General features: G+C 39.4%; 1 long non-coding RNA gene across 1 annotated transcript; it reads left to right on the top strand.

Annotated features, from left to right (window-relative positions):
- Positions 1-14,851: 14,851 nt before the first annotated feature.
- LOC140709362 (uncharacterized) lies at positions 14,852-20,199 on the top strand. Its single transcript, XR_012089871.1, has 2 exons — positions 14,852-15,098; positions 18,892-20,199. It is a non-coding gene; the product is annotated as an uncharacterized lncRNA (long non-coding RNA).
- The last annotated feature ends 1,250 nt before the right edge of the window (positions 20,200-21,449 follow it).

Below are 21,449 nucleotides of genomic sequence, written 5' to 3'. Positions count from 1 at the left end.
CTGTGCTTTGCTTTACTTCTGCCTCCCCATGTTTGCTCCACGTGTTTGCCCCTCCTCTGTACCGTTTTCCTCCACTTCTGGCTTCTGGTTTCTTGGTCGTTCCATCTGCTTCTTTTGACAATTGGTTGTAGCACAGAAGGAGAACATAACCAATGTTGGAAATGCAGAATGAGAAGTTGATGTTTGTTTTGCTTTGACCATCAGCTTCCTATGCAGGGATGGAACTATGCCTTTCTGTGTTTTTCCCTTACTCCCTCAAAGACTCTAGAAAAATAAGAAATTGCTTTAACTAAGGAGGGAGAGGAGCAAGGGTTGAAAACTACCTATTGGGTACTGTGTTCACTATTTGGGTGATGGGTTCACTAGAAACCCAAACCCCAGAATTATGTAATATACCCATGTAACAAACCTGCACATGTACCCCCTGAATCTATAATTTAAAAAAGAAATTGTTTTAACCAATATTAAGGGGAATTTTGGTTTTGGAATAAAATAAATCAGTAGTTTGGAAAGTATGGTCCAGGAACCTCCTGGTTAAAAATTGCCAAATATGCTTGGTGAAAGTATAGATTCTTGAGCTCATCCTTAGATGTGAAAAATCAGAATCTTCCGAGGCAATGCCTGGGATTTTATATTTTCAATAAATATGCCAAGTCAGTACTTTTCAACTGTAATCTGCATGTGCATCACGTGGGCATCTTGTAACAATGCAGGTGCTGATTCAGTAGGTTTGAGTGAAGCAAGATTCCATATTTCTAACTAGTTCTCAGGTGCAATGATGCAACTGGTCAGTGGCCACATTTTGAATACAAGGCTTTAGAGATTTTTTTTCCTCTCTGAATGTGAGAACCACTGAATTGAGCTAGAATGGGGCATTAAGGATAGAAAGAAGACTTTGTTAAGAGGAGTCCTGTAGAAAGAGAATGCGTGCTTCCCTGTGTGGGGTATCCCCATATAAACCCTGATCCCTACCCCTCTTTCAATCACTTCCACATGATGGTTCAGTTTACCCTAATTCCTGAGCAAGCTCTGTTTGATAGAGGCAAGGGCTATAGCAACAGCTCTTCCAAGCCCTTCCTGAGAGGGTCCCAGCTTGAGTCCTGGTGTGATAAACTTCAACAATGACCTTTTACTGAGGTGTGATCAGAGACTTGGTAGTGGGAACTCTGGGCCCACATTACCCTTCCACTTGGACAGACTGCAGTAAATGCGGTGTGGGCGGAGGGCTCTGGCACTGGGATATGTCCGGAATGTTGTGTAGACTACTGCTAATGAGCAGAATCAGAGAATAAAGACAAAGACTCTCTTCCCATTAGTATTATTGACCAGGGGATGAGGACCTGAATGACCCATTGAACTTTCTCTGCTTTGGCTTTTTCCAGTCTCCAGTGCCCTTAATTCTCCCACAGGCCTTGCCAGCACTTTTTTGCCGCTAATACTTGGTACTTGAGGTGGCTGGCCTTTGCTACAGAGTCAGTGAGTCATGGAACGTAACTTTCCTTTCTTATATATCATGCTGGTTCATTTGGGGACCACATCTACCATTTTTCTCTGCATAAACTATAAGCTAATATTGCTAAGTGAACAAGCCAGTCCAGCTCTCTTCAGCATAAAACAATCCTGAATGATTATCAGCAGGGCTGCTGAATATGACTACATGCTGTGCAACTCCAGGGGATGGCATTCACATATGTAAATGGCATTCCTAAGGTTCTATAATGTAGTGGCTCTGATTCCAAGGTACTTGCAAAAATGGAGTTGGGAGGCTAATCTGGGCAGTAGGAAAATGTTGGTCAGATGAAAGACAATAGGAAGAGAAGAAATATATTTTGACTACCCAAGTTTCTATGCAAAACTGAAAGTGTGCCCTCTCTTACAAATGTCCCCAAAAATTGAGAATAAATGATAAGATTGTATAGGACTTTTAATGAAAATGACAGAAACCTAAATCAAAACAATTTAGACAAAACGGTTTTATTGGCCTAGATAATCTAGGAAAGGACTGAGCAATCAAATACAGGGAGGACAGTGATACAGCTGAGCCCAGGCACAACTGCAATTAGGGATTCAAATGCTTTCGTTTCTCTGTATTGGCTTCATTCTCTTTGAAGGCTGCTTTCTTCTGTGCATCAGAGAACATGGTCTACTGATAGCTCCCAAATTGTACATTATAAATCTTTTGTTTCTAGACATTGATTCTCTTTCTTTGTTCCAGTGGGCAATACTCTTGAGAAAAGACGCTGGTTGGCCTGGCTTGGACCAACTAGCTGTGGTCATGGAGGCAGCGTTGTATAGAAAAATGGCAATTCCTTTACAGGAATCACATAGCCAGAGTGGAGTTAGGTTTGGAAAAATTCCCAGAAGAAGGAAAGCCTTCTGGGTAGGCTAAATAGCAGACGTCCACTATGAAGCACATTTGCCCTTCTACATGTACTATGGTCTGAGGGGGGTCTCTGTAGACTGCATGAAATCCTATCTGTATTCAGCAAGAATGCAGCTCTCTTCTGGCCTGTGGTTCCACTAAAGGCTTTTCCCTAATGCTGTTACAAGGGGCAGCTGTATCACAGCAATAGTTGCTTATTTATTCACTGTAGTGACAGTTACATTTCATGGAGCAGCTGCTGAAGCCAAAAATGTTCAGCAAGGGCAGAATGTGATAAAAGCTCAATGCAATTTGGTTGCACATTATTAAGTTTTAATTCTTGGTTCAGGAATAAATTTTGTTTTCTGAAGCTATTTTTAACTCATTTCTACAGTTGAAAAAGAGATGAATTACTCTCATCCCATCAATTAAACTGGTTAGCAAACCCTCTTGGATTTAAGACCTGAGTTTACTCTAGCTGAAACACAGGCAAAGTAGAGCTTATTTGGGGGAGGAAGTAGAAGTAGGATTCTAGGGAATGAATTTTGTAGTGGCATTTTGAAGACATTTAAATGTTAACTTTTTACACCACTATTTCTTTACTGTAAAATGAGAATAATATTAACACTGTTGTTTGGATGAAATGAATTAATGAGTGCACAACAGTTAAAATGCAAAGCACTAGATGTTAGTCAATGTTATTATATTATTAATACGTTGATTTGTGTTCAATGAACACAAAAGTCAACAACTTTGATTGCAAGTAGTAGATACTGTCTCAAAAATATGGTTTGTTATGAGGCTATATTAGACAATACCATGTGCAAAGAGGATCCAGTATTAAGCACAGGTGGGCCCCAAAGGGACAGGAATCAGGAATGGAGATGATCTCTCTTCCTCCAGGGCTGTGTGGTTTCTTATCTCTGATTTTCTGTGTTTCTGTCCCGTGTTTCTCTTTGCAGATCAGCTTCTTCTCCCTATTCTTGCTTCCTTAGCTCAGGGCCCACATTAGAGCTTATGCACAGCTTTGGTTTGGTATTAGCTCCAACCCCAAACCTGCCTGGGTTTTAGTTCTGGAGCCCATTGCAAAGTGGTGCACTCTATGTGTCTTAGTTGGCTTCTTATTAGAGAATGGTTGGCTGGCACTTGGCCTTGGGTCAGATGTTTCACCCTGGAACATTCACTGAGATGTGACTATAAGGCAGAGGGGTCCCATCAAACCACTTGGGCCTGCCCCTTCTGCAGGGACTAAGGGCTAGGAAGCTGCTAGAAAGGTGGTGGGCAAGAAAGCCTCTGAGATCCTACCTGCTGCAAATGGCTATGAGCAAAATGATGAAATGCCAAGGTCCTCTGACAATAAATCTGGGGGATGGGATTGTTAGTGCCCAGGGCTTCCATGGTGGCAGGGGTGCCAAACGCAGGGCTCTGGAGTTTGGTGCCAAGCCAGCATCTAAACATGAACATTGTAGGTAGTTGTATGAAAGCAAGAACATTCAGAAGAAGAGCTCTTTAACACGTTTGAGCCCCAGTTCCATCTATAAAAAGGTGATAATGTCTACCTTATCAGGTATTAGAATTAAGTGAGAAAAGGTATCTTACAGCTAGTCCAACATACTTGGAACTTAGTACGTGTGCAATAAATGTAATTGCCTTTTGCTTTTCTTTCTCTCCTGCTTATGCACTATTTACTATAGAAACACATCCACTTAAAAGAAGCAATTAAAATGATTTTCCTATTTTGTTGTACTTGAAAATAAATTCAATTATTTGTAGGTAATTGATTTAAGTGATGTCTATCCAAACAGCTTACTAGATTTTTCCTGTTTCTGATAGTAAAAGGAAAATCAGAGCCACTTAATACTTTTTATTGATTTCTTGAGATAAATGCTGGTGTGACTTTGCAAATACTGTCTGTGTATTGAATTCGTAATAAATGACTATTTCAGGATCCTCTCCTAGTATACAGGTCTCTCTTTGTAAACAGTGGTGGTGTCTCTCATATGCACCCTCACACTTGGAGGTGAAAATATTTCCCGAGCAGTTTCCTGACTTTATTCAATATTTAGAAAAGGGCACCTCATTATTTTCCCTTTCTTGCCCCAAGTAATGCATGCTATCTTCTGGATGAAGCCTTCTCATTTCTCTCTTCCATAGCTCACTCATACATCTCTGCTGTGAAACCTCTCTTCTCTTTCTTTTGTGCTTTCTCTTTCAGCTGTGTATTTTCTCTCCTGAATCTGCAGCTTCTGCTTACAAGAACTGCCCCTTAGTCCATAAAGAAGTTACACTTTGCCTTATCTTTAGAAAAGCCCGCTTAAACCTGCTTCCCTTTCAAGCTAACCTCCTATTCCTCTCCTTCTCTTTGCCAACATAAAAAATAGATAGAGATGAATCTCCAGATGAAAAGGTTTTATTTAAGAATAATATGCGAGAAGTAGGATTGTAATCTGGGACATACATACAGAACAGGGTGGCCTCTAGTATGTCTGGAAGAACAAAGGAAAATCGTTAGAGTTTTTAGGGGGAAAGAGGAGGTTATACAAGGTGATTTGAAAGAAAGTCCATTGGCGCCGGTAGTGTCTTCTAAGAGCTGGTGAGTTTTGATCAGTGAGGGTCAGTGTTTGCTAGGTAGGAATTATAATATTGGAGTTCTAGTTAGGCCCTGGTGCTTTTGGATTAGGCCTGTGAGACAGTGTGTCAGGCAATTGCTCTTGTATCAGCCACTAGCTGTCCTCGTACTGCTAGCTGTCCTTAGGTGACTCATGTAGTAAGCTGAAGTATTGGAAAAGTTTGTTGTCACAGTTCCTGTTATCAGGCAAATCATGTGGGAGAGCTCCCTCTTCATGGCCCTTCCCAGCTCCATTTTGCCAGGGTTTGACACAAGTGACTCCATTTTGAATCTGACAACTTTCTTACCTTCCAAACTTTCAAAAGGGTTGGTATGGGTTGATTTTCACAGTTTCCTGATGCCTCACTTCCTGTTCAACCAGCGGCCCACAATTTCTACCTCAACTGCTTTACAGATTCTGCTTTCCCAATGCATTAATAGACGTCTCATGCTAATTCACACGACCTCCTGATGTCTGATCTTGAACATCCGCTTCTCATTGAAATTCATTGTTTTCTTGACTTCTGTGACACAAGACTCTACTGCTTATTTTCCTACCTCCAAGGAGACATGCTTTCTTCTTCTCCCCATCATACTCTATATCTAGGTTTCTTTTGTAGAACTTGACAGATATTATTAGCTTGTTTTTTTATTATGTGTCTCCACCAGACTGTAAGCTTCAGGAAGGCAAGGCCTATTTCTATCTTATTTACCACTATAACTGGTGCACATTTATAACTATAAATGTTACCATTCTCCCTGTCTCTCTGTCCACATGCTCTGAGGATGCCTTTGTCTCCTTTCTCCTTTACCTTCTCCATCTAAGCAGGCAATGAGACCAATTTTACCTCCAAAATATCTCTGGACTCTGTCTCAACATTCCCGTCCCCACTGCTCAGCATGGGGCCCTCCCGATGTCTAGGCAGCACTTAGGGGCAGAGTTGACAAGGTGATATCCCAGTCCGTCCCCATGTCAGCCTGTCCCATGCAGTGTTGACAAATTTTCCTTCCTAAAACACAGCATGGGTCACCGAACACCCTGCTTACAGACTTCCGAATCTTCACAGTGGTTACTCAATCAACTCTATTCTTTTCCCTTTCTATGTTGCCCTCAATTTACCCTTCAATTATTTTGTCCTGTTGCTTCCCATCCTGCTGACTTGTGTGCAGGCAGGGAATGGGGGTGCCATTAGGCAACTAGAGAGAAATGAAAGAGTTGCTTTATACTACTTTGGAGTGTTGTCCTGGTCACTCTAGAGCTCCAAGACACACTGTTAAATTGGGAAGGTAAGACAAATTTAAAAAGAACAATAATATCTATAGGACAAACAAAAGAAAATAATTGCTGGGGGCAAGCAATGTATTGCCTGTTTTATTTAGCTTGGAATAAATATACCTTACTCTGATGGTAAGATTAAACATAAATATCCCAAGATAGAGAGAGACAGTAAAAAATAGTAGTTGAGTGCACAGACTCTGAAACCAAACTGCCTGGTTTTAAGAAGCATTTTTACTAGCCATGTGACTCTGAGCAAGTCATTTAATCTCTTATGCCTCAGTTTCCTAATCTGTTAAATGGGAATGATGAAGTTGTCAGTATTACATGAGTGAATACATATGAAATGTTTACAAGAGTGCCTGGCACATATAGTACTATACAATTGTTAGCTATTCCTGGTGTTGATTCAACACATAGTCATCAAATGCCTATAATTGGGCAAGGCACTGTACAGCTATTGGGTAAAATATGAAGGAAGGAAGAAGGAAGGAGAAAGAAAAAGTTAGAAAATGGAAGTCTGGGATAACTCACTTTTCAGACTTGGACATACCATGAAATAAATGCCATTCACTAAAGGAAATACAGTAAGAGAAGCAGTGAATAGGCACTTATATGTTCAAGCTTTATGTTATAATTTCTATTGGTTTCTTTTAGACCTTTTCAAGTAGCCATTATCTCTCAAAATGTGAAATCCACAAATGCATATTACTGTTAAATAACTTTAAGGGCCGAGAACAGCAGATAACTAGGTAGATTAGAAAAATACTTCAGGAGGGAGAAAAAGGAAATGTTGAGGGGTCCATATTCCTATTCCAAACAATGCCTAGGAGAAACTGTTGGTGAAATCAGAAAATGCTGCCAGAAGAGCCGGTAATTGGTCATGTAGTCTGCTTCCTAGCAGCATAGGACAGATGTGAGCGCTTGCTTTTCCCTGTTCTTCTGTGGATCAAACCTGGGTCAAGTTCTAGGTGGGAGCTGTTCAGTGTTGCTTTTCTCTCTACATTAAAACAGTCAGTGTTCAAGAATAATTGCTAGAACAATAGTGCCAGATATCAGAAGTTTATATTATTATTATTAATAGACACTTATTCACCACTTATGTGTAAGACATTGCATTATATATATTTACATGAATTACTTAATTCAGTGGGATTTCATCTATCTGTAGAATATTAGAGCAAGAAAGGGCCTCAGAGCTAATATGGTCCAACCTTCTCATTTTGCAAATAAGCAAACCGGAACCATGGAAAAGATTAAATAGCTTGCCCAAGATCTCATCTTGAGTTATTGTTACTAACAAGCTGGCAACGCAATGAGGCTGACAAATATGCAACTGGACACTATGAAATCACTTGGGCTCCTCAATCTTTTTCAGTTATTGACGCAAACAAGTAATTGTGTCTTTGCCTCACAATTTAACTAATTCCGTACCTGACAATCTTTAAACAAGACAAAGTCTAATTTTTAGAAACATGTCCTTTTGTGTTTTGTGAATGCAACCCACTTAGGTTTTAGAAACACATGGATACTGCACTGAGCTGAATTACTTGTTTTTATATTTTTATCCTCATTTATAATCTCTTTTCAATACCTGATGTAAAAAAAATTGGAGAGGAAAATTGTGATAGCACATTGTCTGTGTCTTTAAGAATTTACCTAAAATGTCTGGCTCCTGAAATAATTAGTAAATAGATTTACTTTGCTCTGTGAGCCTGTACCTTTCTTCTCACTAAAGTTAAAGAAATAATAATTACACAACTTGGGGGTTTATTTTCCCTCTGGCTAAAAATGGCCTGGTAAGTACCCTGAACAATCTCTCCCCTCTGTTCCCTCCTAGCTTTCTCACATGCTCTGCGTGCTGCTTCTTGAAAATCCAGATGCTCTGGGCTCCAGCTTGGTCTCTCTGCCTAACATCTGATTTGAAACACTGCGCTAAAACCATCTGCTGTATTTGGGGAATAAAGGGTGGAGTGAGTAATACTTTTTACAAATGTGTCCAAATAGGGCAATCAAGAGAAGGATAATATTAATAAGACGTGAAGACCCGTTTGGTGCCGAGCCCTCTGGTTGGCCACTCAGTGGCTTTTGGGGTATTTGTGTTCTCCGCCTCACATCAAGCTTGTCTCAGCTTGTGCATCTTACCGTTTCTTGGCAGCAAGATATCTGCTATACGCTCTGACTAAACTGAACATTTTTAATGGTGAAGTGAGAATTCTGAAGTTCAAAAAAGCCTGAGATGGATTGTAAAGTTGCTATTCTTGAAAGATGCGCTTGAGCTCCTCAGCATCCTTTGTAACTAACATGCATCTGGAGCAGCTATGATTCTTGTTTCTTTCCCTCACTATGGACCCATTTCCAACTGAGCTGGATGTGTGCCCTTGCAGCTCTGTGCGGAGATTTTGGTGGGCTGTCTGCAGGTTTTATTGAACATCTGTAAATCCTCGGCTTGGGTATGCTTCCAGCTACCACTTTAATCTGTTCCTGGGATACAGTGCTCTAGGTTTTTAGCACTGGGGGCTGGGGAGGCATCTGTTTTGCTGCTGCAAGCAGAGGGTGGAATAGTAACCTTGGTTTCCCATGCGTTATGGAACATGATGAGTTCTTAGGAGACCACGGTTACCGTCTTTAGCAAAATGTGCTCTCTTTTCCCAGAGAAGTGCAATCTCTGAGAAGCATATTTTTCAACTTATTGTACAATGAAGCCTATCAGGCTGCATGGGGCAGGAAATTATACAAAATTTATCCAAATATTTGTTCTTTCTGAGAGAAGAGTATGAGAGTAGGAATGCAGCTGTGGGGCTCATAGAGATACTTAATGGAGACACGTCGAACAAGTGAATCGTGAGAGGGTAGAAAGGCAGGGGCTATGGGTCTGGGCTGAGGGTACGGGAAGTTGGGGTAGGTGGACACAATAGGAAACTGAGCCTGAAAACATTTGTGCTGTGGTCTCTATGAATTCTTGGTACTTAACTCTTTACAGAAGCTGGATCTGTGTGTGGCCAAGACCTGTTGAATTGCTGGCCTGATGTAAATTTCCCAAGTCTTTGGCTCATATGTTCTTTAGCCTCCTGGTTAGGAGCCAAGAGGAAAGTGACTTAAAACCTGCTCTCCTAGGGTTCTCTGGGAAGCCTGCTATGTGTCTGGACTGCATGGGGTCTGTTGACTTCAACCAGACTTTTCAGCATATTTCAGTCAGTCTCTCAGGAATGAATCTTTGCTGAGATTTTTTTTTCTCCTCATACCACAGAAATTCTCAGAATAGTTCACACAATCTGGAAAGTTCAAATAGTCTTCCCTAATCTTTGAAGACATTGATATGCAATTCAGAACTTTAAAATCCAAAAATCTTAATTCAATAGAAAAGTCTTGTACTGAGAAAAACAAAACCAAAAACAATTCCTTGAATTATCTGAACATTTTGGTCTTTTCCCTTCCTTTTTCTCACTTCTTTTCCTCTCTAAGGACACAGCAAGTGTAAGCTGAAGCTGTTAGGTTGGTGCAAAAGTAATTGAGGTTTCAGCCATTACTTTCAATGGCAAAAACCAAAATTACTTTTTCACCAACCTAATACTTTCTGGTGGTGACCCTGGAGTTTTCTTGCTATCATCCAAACACTTTTAAAATACCTACATTTTGGATTGTTTTAAATCCATAGTTTTACAAACAGTGAACTTAAATTGAGGACCTCCTCCTCTGGCCAGAGTGCCCTGAAGAATTGTCCTTTATGCTAAGGAAAGGTAATTCTTAGAAAGGAGTCTCCTTCAAAGAGCCCCAAGCTAACAGTTCAATAATAAAAATGATAACAATAAAAAATGCCATTCATCGGCTATCTACTGTGAACCTGACCCTATGAATGCTCTATTCAACCTCACAACCTCCCTTCAAACTACTGTTATTTATCCCCACTTTAGAGCATAGAAAATTGAGTCTCAGAGTTAAGTGAGTTGATTAACTTTACAAACTTAATAAGTGATGAGATTGGGATTTTTTTTAAAATTAACTTTTACTTTAGGTTTGGGGGCACATGTGAAGGTGAGTTACCTAGGTAAAGATGTATCATGGGGATTTCTACATATTATTCCATCACCCAGGTATTAAGCCCAGTACCCAATAGTTACCTTTTTTGCTCTTCTCCCTCCTCCTACCCTCCCACCTCAAGTAAACCCCAATGCCTGTTGTTTTCTTCTTTGTGTTTGTAAGTTCTTATCATTTAGCTCCCACTTATAAGTGAGAATGTGCTGTATTTTGTTTTCTGTTCCTGCATTAGTTTGCTAAGGGTAATAGTTTTCCAGCTCCACCTACGTTCCTGCAAAAGACATGATCTCATTTTTTATGGCTGCATAGTGTTCCGTGGTATATATATACCACCTTTTCTTTATCCAGTCTGTCACTGATGGGCATTTAGGTTGATTCCACGTCTTTGCTATTGTGAGTAGTACTGCAATGAACATTCGCATGCATGTGTCTTTACGGTAGAATGATTTGTATTCCTCTGGGTATATACTCAGTAATGGGATTGCTAAGTCTAACGGTAATTCTGTTTTTAGCTCTTTGAGGAATCGCCATAATGCTTTCCACAATTGTTGAACTAATTTACACTCCCAACGATAGTGTATAACGGTTCTCTTTTCTCTGCAATCTAGCCAGCATCTATTTTTTTACGTTTTAATAATAGCCATTCTGACTGGTGTGAGATTCTACCTTATTATGGTTTTGATGTGTATTTCTCTAATGATCAGTAATATTAAGCTTTTTTCATATTGACAGCATGTATGTCTTCTTTTGAGATATGTCGGTTCATGTCCTTAGCCCACTTTTTAATGGCGTTATTTGATTTTCCCTTGTGAATTTGTTTAAGTTTCTTATAGATGGTGAATATTAGACCTTGGTTGGATGCATAGTTTGCAAAAATTTTCTCCCATTCTCTAGGTTGTCTGTTTACTCTGTTGATAGTTTCTTTTGCTATGCAAAAGATCCTGTCTTGTCCGTTTTTGCTTTTGTTGTGATTGCTTTTGGCCTTTGTCATGAAATCTGTGTTCATTCCTATGTCCAGAACGATATTGCCTAGGTTGTCTTCCACGGTTTTCATAGTTTTGGATTTTGAGGTTGGGATTGGAATCCAGCTCTGTCTGAATCCCAATCCCATGATGTTTGTTCATCTCTCTCTCGAGTTAATTGCATTCCATAAGAAGACCAAGTGTTGAACAAATTGGAGTTGAGAAACATGGTAATTAGGACAGTTGAGGCAGTAATCATAGCATTTGCTCAGTTGTGTAGGCATTACAAGAGCCTTTCTTTGCTTGCTTGCTTTCTATCTTACTTCATTCCCACAACACCCCTGGAACATGTCTTCTTCAACCTTTAAGTCACCCTAATGCAATGATTCGCCTTGGAGTCATTAGTAAGTGCAGACAAGCGTGGGACACTGCTGAACCATTGATTGCAATTGCCCAAAACCCAGGTACCATGACACACATCTTTCACTCCTGACCTGCTTCTGTTTGATTACAGTCCCCTAGTCCCAACATCAAAGATTATTGTCTTTCACTTTCAACTCAACTTTTGTCTTTTCAATTTGTTAATTGCTATTGTTCATACCAGCTGGACTCACAATGCCAAGACTTTGGCTGCTCTTCACTCTGCAGTTATGTGGCTGATCTGGCAGGATAACCCACCCAGAACCAAATTAAATTGGAAGGTCAGTTCAGCTGGAAAGTTGCCAGGGAGGAAATCCTACCCAGACTCCACTTAAATTGGGAGATCAGTAGGGCCATTTCCTGGAGTGCCAATAATTCCAAGCATCAAAATACATTTGTGGTCTAAACTATACCTGGAAATATAAAAACGTGGAGAAAGATGGTATTTCCATAACTCCTCTCGGGGAGAGTACTGTGTATTGTGTAAGAAAAACACAAATAAGCCACTTTGGAGGGGTGAGTGACAAGACACTCAAGGTAAATTATTGAGTAGCCATAGCTGGCAAGAGCTAAGTTGCTGAGAAAAAGAGGGAAGATAGAAATTGGTGGTCTGCAGCCCAAGGTGCTCTTTCCCCTGTTAGTCTTCAACATCTCCTGTAGAAAATGTTGAACAGATATTTAAACAAAACAAAGAGACACCTGCTTCAGGACTACCAAATTGTTATCCTGCTATGTCACCAATATGTCTCATTCTGATCCTGACCCCACCAGCTTCAGAACCTAGATGCTAGAACAAAGCTCCTTGGCTAGTACTTAAGCACCAGCCCCTTCGTACTCCTGTAAAGTGGGTTTGTATAGATGTAGGTGTCATTGTTGTCATCATGATCATCATCGTCACATTTTCAGATGAGGATCTCTGAAAGTGAAATACCTAAGGCCATTTATCTAGGAAGAAGCAATGGCTTCTAAAACTACAACATGATCCCTACATAGTGCACACTAAGGTAAACTAACACTGTTTAAAAAAATCTAACAATGGTCATAGAAGACTGGAGCTGGTCTTATATGTTTCCTGTCAAAGGGTTCCTCTGCAACTTTTCTTAGTATGCTAAGAATATGTATTTCTTAAAAGTATCCTGACTTATGTCCAGAGAAAGCAAATACTACTAGTATTTGCCTCTTGTTCTAGAATATGTTCTCAGAAAATGTTAATAAGCACATATATGTCTTTAGTGATCACATTTTTTAAACTTTTATGTTAGGTTCAGCAGTATATGTGCAGGTTTGCTATATAGGTAAATTGTCACAAGGGTTTGATGTACAGATTATTTAATCACTCATGTAATGAGTATAGTACCCAATAGGTAGTTCTTCAATCCTCTCCCTCCTCCTACTCTCCACCCTCAAAAAGACCCTGGTGTCTGTTTTTCCCTACTTTGTGTCCATATGTACTCAGTGTTTAGCTCTCACTTGTAACTGAGAACCTGTAGTATTTGGTTTTCTGTTCCTGCATTGGTTTGCTTAGGATGATGGCCTCCAGATCCATCCATGTTTGTGACCACATTTCAAAGGTGCTTTTATGTTCTTTCACATTAGGGAACACTATCATGCCTCCAGCTGACCAAGAATTGAGTCCTCTTAGTCCAGGGGCACTTCCATGAAAGTGCCTGAATTGTTCTTTTGCTTAGGACTTTACAAACTCCTTAAAAGTTCATGAGAGAGGAAGTCAGGACTACCTAGGAAAGAAACCATACACATCCAAAACTGAATGAACTGAAGCTTAAGTATATTTTTAAAAATTCACACCATCTAAAGGCATGAGTGTGGTGTGAGGGCTCCAATCTCTTTTCACTGGGAGATTCTTAAAATCCTAAATCAAAAATGGTTTGGGAGTGGTGATATCCAGTTGTATTCTAGAGACCTTCCTTCATCCTGACCTAGTGTTTCTGAACAGAATTATTCACTTCTCCAGTCCAAGCTGGTTTGTTTTTTCCTAATCTTAACATCTGTTTTCTATGTGGTTGATAAAAGGTTAGAATTTAAGGCAGGCATATTTTCTGCCTCTACTACCCATAATTTAACCACTATACAGCTATTTTTCTTACTATTTCTGTTTCTAAATACTACCACACATGATTTTTCTGGTACTTCTCTTTGTGACCCCTCTATGCTAGGAAGTTAGATTTGTTTATAGAGCTCTAGAGCTTAAGGTAGAAAAAAAAATTTTCTCCAGGACTCTTTCCTGCCTGGAAGAACCTTCTTCAGTCACTCACACATCCCTTCTCCTTGTCTGCATCTCCTCCATTACCTGGGACTCCTCCACTGCCCAGTCCCGAGGCAGTGTTCTGGGTTCTTCTCCAGGAGTACTACTTCTGGTCATTAGCTGACTGCTGCTCACTGGATGGCTATGTGAAGAGTCTCCCTAGACTGCAGGGTTGGTTTGGAAAGTCGTGGACCCATTGAAGGCAGTGTGAACTCACTGTCTCGTGTTTCTGAACAAAAGAGCAAGGCACATCTGGCTCTGGTAGAACCGGAGGGGACAGATGTCTCTCCTTGTTCTGCCTGTTTAAAGTTAACAAAGAGTGATAGTCTGGGAAAGAAATCTGAAAAAAAAAAAAAAAAAAAAAAGAAAGAAAGAAAGAAAGAAAAGGAAAAGAAAAGAAAGGAAAAGAAGAAAAAAGTGAGGGAGAGGCCAAAAAAGAGCAGCCAGAGCTTCTCCCCTTGCTTCAACCATATCTGATTCATCATCATCTTTTCTGTGTACTGGAGTTCTGAATGAGATCTCCATTGACCAAAGGAGACTGCTACAAAGATAAAAAACTGAAGGGCACTTATCCAGTCCCTTCATTACAAAAGATGAGTAAAATGTGTTATAGGAAGGTAATGAATAGCTAGAGAATATCAGAAACACACATATTGTCTTTTCCCTTTATTAATAGATTGTGGAGTATAATGCGGATCTGCTACTATTAGATACATTGAGGTCAGATATAATCTGCATCCATACAGTCTTTTCAGAAAATATTATTCCCATCCTTTGGCAGGGGTGCTCAGTGCACTCAAGACAGATGAGAAACATTCTTTGGGAATAATAGAGTCGTCTCCCTTAGAAATGTTTCATGTACTTCAGAGTTGCTGCCATATGGTTCCCATAAAGGTTCTGCCAAAATTCCCGTGGTTCTCACAAGAGCTCCTACCTCCTCTGTTCTTTTAATCTCCTGCTGCGGGTGGCAGACATGGGAGAGACAGGCAAGCTGCAAAGGGAAGTCGACGAAATAAAATTAAAGCCCTACAATCGTGTTCGTGTCAATGTAGATGGGGTGCCCCCCTCGGTTTGCTCTCAGAGGTGGGTGTGAGATCCTACAGGACGGTCTGGAAGACATCCCATGGAAGGCACTTTATTTTGCCCAGAAGCTGGAGGAAAAGCAGAAGGCAAGTGTTGTCTCTTAGAAGGCCTGGGCGGGGGGTAGGGGGATGGTAAAGATTTAAGGAGAAGAAGTCTTTAGGGATTTTTACTTCACAGAGGAAAGAGAATGATACCTAGAGGCTTGTCTGAATTTGTGAAACAACATAACAACAGAAAGAGGCAACGTTTAGAAAGACGACCACTCCTGATTGTGTGTTCTGGCAGGCAGGGCAGAAACAGTCTCGCTGCCCATGTGAGGACTGAAACTGGTTTCTTTTCTCCTTTACATGATTGTTCTGAGTCCCTTCTGTTTCTTGGTGAGCTATATTGTAGTCTGTCTCCCAATCCCCCACCCTAAATTCTATGTACGTAAGTGATTGACAACTTTCTTCTTTAGAAAATTGCAAATTTCTCTTGAAGGTAAATGGCAGTGTTACAAGATACACTCGTAGAGTCTGTAGTTGTGGAACATATGCTCCTGCTTGCTAATTTCCGACTGCACATTTTGAAATAGATTCTTTGGGATTAATGACCAATTATTAGCTCTAACGTGGTGCTTGCTAAGTTGGATGTGGATTCATTTTGTAAACCTTGTGTGTGCATTTGTGGTTTTTATGTTTAGCAACTACTTACATGGATCACTTGTTTTTGTTTTGCTATGACTGTTCAAAGTAGGTAAGGCCAAAACAGAATTTTGGTCCCTGAAACTCATTCCAAAAATTATACTGAAGAAGTGAGATCTCTAGGTAGGTCTTGCTGAGCTTGGCAAGCCCAAGGAGGCTTATATTTTGATGTAATGTCACTTCTTTCCCAATTGTCCTTTTGTTTGACTCATCTAGAGGAGATTTAGCACACATGTTGGAGAGCAGTGAGGTGAAATAAAGGTCACCCAGGAATAGCATCCTCACTGGTCCTCATTCTAGCCAGGATCCATTTGTGTAAGCTCTTTGGGTGATCCTTCCCCACCTTTGTAAATGTTTGCCTCTCATGTTGCAGGCGGGCACGGGGCTTTTGCTTGATTTGATGGAGACAGTGAATAGATTTCACTCCCCCATTTCCTTCTCCCTCTACCCTATTTGAATTGTCTCTGCATGCTTGAAGATGAGGTAATTAAATATATCTTTGAAGGATATAGAAAACAACACCACCCTCCTTGCCTTCTTCTGGGAGTGAAATCCGGTAAACTACCAGGCTGTCTTGTCAAATGAGTTATTGTTTTTCAAAATCTAGCCTGAATGGCATCCTTTATAATTAAGGCTTCTGGCTTTCAGTTTAAAGTGATATTTGCCAGTAAAAGCCTGCCAAAAAATAAATAAATAAAAGCAGGCTTACCGTTAAATATTGATTTAAGCTTGGAAACTGGCTCCAAATTTTGTTATACTAGTCTTGATCTTCACGGCCTCTGGGCATCTGTTTCAATTTGGTCAAATTGAAATGGGGAGGGACAGTGCCAGGCTAACAGCAAGGTGATCCAATATAGTAGGATGAGTTGTATTTGATGAAAAAGAGCCAGGCAAAGTCATCTACAGGTCCTGGGGATAGGTGAACTGGGCTCAGATAAAATAAAAGCTGATGGGCATCTTAACCTATCCCTTGGGCTGACCTGAGCCCGTGATTACATTTTTGAAATTTAAAAAAACGTTGGGTTATCTTTGGAGGACAGAATTTTCTTTTTCTGCCTGTCTGTATATCCTGTTTTATATATAAGCATTTCCTCCAACTAGTCTGGATGGGCAGTTTTCCTTATGATCCTTCCATAGTACTGGTAGGGATATAAAAAAGCCCAAATGCAAAACATTTCCCTAGGAACCAAATTTCTCAATCCCTACTTTGAGTTTTTTCCTATGTAGGAAAAGGACAAGGTTCTCAGAAGAGTTTTCTCTTCCTGAGTATGTATTTTTGAGAATTGTTCTTATCCATCTCTATCTCTCACAAGAGACGGCAAACAGGAAGGGGGAGAGTTAAAAGTTCCTGAAAAAAGGGCCCTTGATGAAACTGAACTCTGTGGGTGCAAAGTGCCTGAGATCTATTAGTTTTGGCAACCCCAGTTATTCCAGTGTCTCTCATCATCTGTAAAGTTAACAAGGGCTGATAAGAGATCATGAGGCAGGGTACTCGTTTGTATTTCCAGACTCATAAATATTTCAGAATACCCCCTTGTTTTTGTTTTGTTTTGTTTTTTTTTTTTTACAATTGGATACATTGGTTTGCCAAGTATGCTGCTGGATGTTCATTCAGCACTAGTGTTTAACAAAAGCCCCATTTTAAAATCAGAGGATATGAGTGGGGGTGCCTAGAGGTGTGCATCACTTGTTATTGTACCTGGCTTTCAAATGCATGTCCTAATTCGAGTGAGAGAGTTGGTATTTGACCTCTAGAAACTGCTGCTGTCTACCTTGAAAAATATATTGTTATGTTCTATGGGCAAAAAAGCATCAATCTTAGCTACACCTTCATATTCTTTCTCATTCTCTAGCTCTGCCAGTGCCCTTGTGTTTCTTTGTACTTCACACTATGGACAGTAGAATCAGGCACCAAAGGGTGAATTTAATTTGGAACAAACCTCTGTCTTGATAGAACTGCCTTTACCCGGGCTCAGACACAGCAACCTGCAATTTCCTGAGGCTGTGCCTCACCTAGCACTATCACGGGCTCTAAAAATTAAGCCCAGCCTCAGCATTTCTCATAGCTAACCCAACTACAGCAAAAAAGGGGTATAGACACACAAGTCAGCCAAGTAGCAATGGTTTTCTCCCTGATGTAATCAAATGGAGTGCACGGATATCACTTGATTAACAGCTGCGGTATTAATTTCCCTTTTTGGTTGCTTGACTCACAGCAAGAATCATGTCAAGGCAGCAGAGAAGCAATTAAATTGATTTTAATCTTTGTCAGAGAAGATAACATGCCTCCTTCTCTTCTCATTTAAATAATTAAAGTTTCAGTAGGTATTATTTCTGGCTTTAAAGAAATTGGTATCTTAATGTAATAGAATCCTTGTAATTATATACTTAATGGTCCTTAATAAGTTAATCATGGTTTTTCATTTAACATGTATTTTTTACTTATTAAACTTTTATTTGTTATAGTATCTTTGCTTTCAAGAAGAAGGGGAAAAACACAAAGAATGATAGATACAAAACAGTTCTGTCATTTCTTGTATTAATCCTTTCAGCATTTATTTTCTTGTTCTTTCATGCTGTCTTGGACTAAATTTGAAGCAATTTTTTTACATTTCAGTTCATTTAAAAGAAGCCCACTTATTTTAATACCAACATACTTAATTTTAATAATGATAAAATTTGGGGCTTCTATGAAAACTTCTTTTAATAACAACATACTTAATTTTAATAATGATGAAGTTTTTGGCTTCCGTGAAAACTTCCTTGTAGAATATCATATTACTTAAATTGTATTGAGTTCCTTTAAACTTAAAATTTCATTAAGATCTTAGAGAAATATTGGAAAAACATTGCAAATGGTTTTATTCCTCTTCAGTATTCAGTCAGACATTATATAGTTATTTTACTACTCACCCCAACATTGTGAGATGCATTTCAGAGAAAAGGAAATAGAGAAAAACAAATAGGGGCAAAATTCCTCACAGCCTTACTTGTTAGATACTGGATTTTAGCTGTAATGCATATGTAGCCTATATAATGTTGAGCATTACATAATTTAACTATATAAACCCCAGTTGCTACCAATGAAGGGAGTGACAGAGGAAGTGTTATCCTGGAGAAAGCCTACTTCTCAATGCAGATTCCTATCAAGAAATGAGCTTTTCACCAAAAGGTTTCAAAACTGCTTCCTTTTCAGGATGCTGAACACTGACTAAGAGGAGAGAGTACACATTACATGGAGACCATGGTCCCTGTACCAGAAACATTGAGAGTAGAGAGAAGCAAAGCCAGCCTCGTGGAGCTAGTCCCTTTATCCAGGGTCTTGGAGGGATACAGTCTTCTGTAGAAATTAAATAAAGGCTGAATTATTCAATGGGTATTTTGAGAAGAGAGCCACTGTAGGCTTATATACTGTGAATTGCAAAATGTTATTGCCTCTGGGTGGACAGGTTTTAAAAAGACATTTTTTTTTTTTCCTCCTGGCATGGCTGACAAAGGGAAGGCAGGGTGTCAATCCCACCTTTCCCTTCCCTTGCCCAGTGCTTCTTTATGTGCACAACCTGCACGACTGTATGTGGTTTGCAAACATGCATAAGCAAAGACTAACAGCTTCTGAAACAAACTCTGAATCAAAGAGGGAGCATATTAATGCCGATGGCAGAGGAGGTGAGCAGCATGGGCAGACAGAAGCATCACAGAGACTGCAAGAAGAATGCGCCAGACCAGCTCCTGGTGGCCACACTGATTGAGAATTATCACCAGCTCTTTAGGATTTGGAAACTTGGAAACACATTATATGTTCTTCCTAGTTTGTTACAGAGTATGTGTGTGTACTTCTGTCTCTTAAAAATATTTAATTTTAGAGAATTGACATATAAAATTATATGTATTTATCATGTATAACACAATATTTTGAAGTACAGTTCTGTGTCATAAGGATGTGTTCTGAGAAATCTATCAATTTTGTCATTGCGTAGACATGACAGAGTGTACTTACATAAACCCAGATGGTATAAACTACTACACACCTAGGCTACATAATGTAGCCTATTGTTCCTCAGCTATAAACCTGTATAACATGTTACTGTACTAAATACTATAGACACTGGTGAGTATTTATGTATCAAAACATATATAAACATAGAAAAGATGCAGTAAAAATATGGTATTACAATCTTATGAGACCACTGTAGTATATGAGGTACATCATTGATTAAAACATTGTTATATGGTGTATGACTTTATATATGCATTGTGGAGTGGCTAAATCTAGTTAACTAACAAATGTGATACATCACATAGTTATTATTTTTTGAGGTGAGAACACAATATCCACTCTCTTAGCATTTTTCAAGAATACAGTGTATTAACTATAGTCACCATGCTGAATGGTAGATCTCTGGAACTAATTTCTCCTATCTAGGTGTAATTATGTACCCTTCCATCAACATCTTTCTAACCCCACCCCACAAACACCCCATAATAAACCCTCTTGTAACCACCATTTTACTCCTTATTCTATGAGAATGGCCTTCTTTGTCTCTCCTTACAGTTTTTGACTTAATGTCTATTTTGCCTGATATTACTACAAGTATACTTACTCCTGCTCTCTTTTAGCTTCTACTTGAATAGAATATCATTTTCTGTTCCTTCATTTTCAGTCTGTATGTCTCTATAGGTAAAGTGAGTCTCCTGTAGGCAGCAGATAGTTGAGTTGGCTCTTTTTTTTTTTTTTTTTTTTTTAAATCCATTCCAGCCACTCTATGTATTTTGTACAGAACACTTTATCCTTTTACAACCAAGGTAATTATTAGTAGATAAGGACTTACTACTGATATTTTGTTTATTGTTTTCTCATTGTGTGGTAGACTGTTGAGTGTGTTTTTTATTACAGGGTGTATCTTCAGTCATTCTCAATCAATCTTAATGCTCTTAGTTCCTACATTGCTGTCAGCATTGAGGATATTAGAGTGCAGAGTATCAAAACCAGCATTTATCAGAAAGAAAGGATATTTACACAAACATTAAGGCATGGAAGAGAGTCAGTGGGGTAGGGGTGGAAAATGAAAGAATATCCTAGGCTGAGGAAATCATTGAAGCAAGAGCATGGTGTATATGAGCATGGGTTCTTTTAGAAACTATCTTAACACCTGATCAAATGTGGGTGTTTCTTGAAACTGCTGAGCTGATTATGGCACATTCTCTGTCCTGGAGGAGTTGGATGCATTCTTACATCTACCCTATTTGATCCTCATACAAATTTTATGAATTAGATAAGAAACATCTTAATAACTAAAAGTCACTGAAGAGAGAACCTTAAAAAAAGTACTTTAAAAAAGTACACAAGACTTAAGTTTATGCAGCTAACTCTAGGAATGCTGGGACTGGAACCCAGCTGCCTGGCAACTACCGTGGTGCTTTCAACCAGATCAGAGAGGGGCTAGCTTTTTCCTGCTTCTTCCCCAGGTAATAGAGAGAGAGAGAAAAAAGCATTATTGTTGTTATTTTATTATGATGATTATTACTATTATCAGATAGTGAGGGGTGAAGGAAAAGAGTACAGCTAGACCCTTTCATTTCTCTCTGCTAGTAGTGAATATGTGGAAAATCCTTGCAAGGTGAGTTAGCAGATGTGAAATGCAATGAAATGTTTGTGGGGGCATAATAAAGTCAATTAAAGGAGTTCTGAGTATTTGCAGAGCAAGTTTGTTCATCTATCTCAACAACTTTAAAGATATTTTTATTTTAATAAGA

Source organism: Chlorocebus sabaeus, chromosome 20, assembly GCF_047675955.1.
Source record: "Chlorocebus sabaeus isolate Y175 chromosome 20, mChlSab1.0.hap1, whole genome shotgun sequence".
NCBI classification, from domain to species: domain Eukaryota; kingdom Metazoa; phylum Chordata; class Mammalia; order Primates; family Cercopithecidae; genus Chlorocebus; species Chlorocebus sabaeus.
Note: the sequence above shows the minus strand (reverse complement) of the source record. Positions and strands in the feature narration are given on the sequence as shown.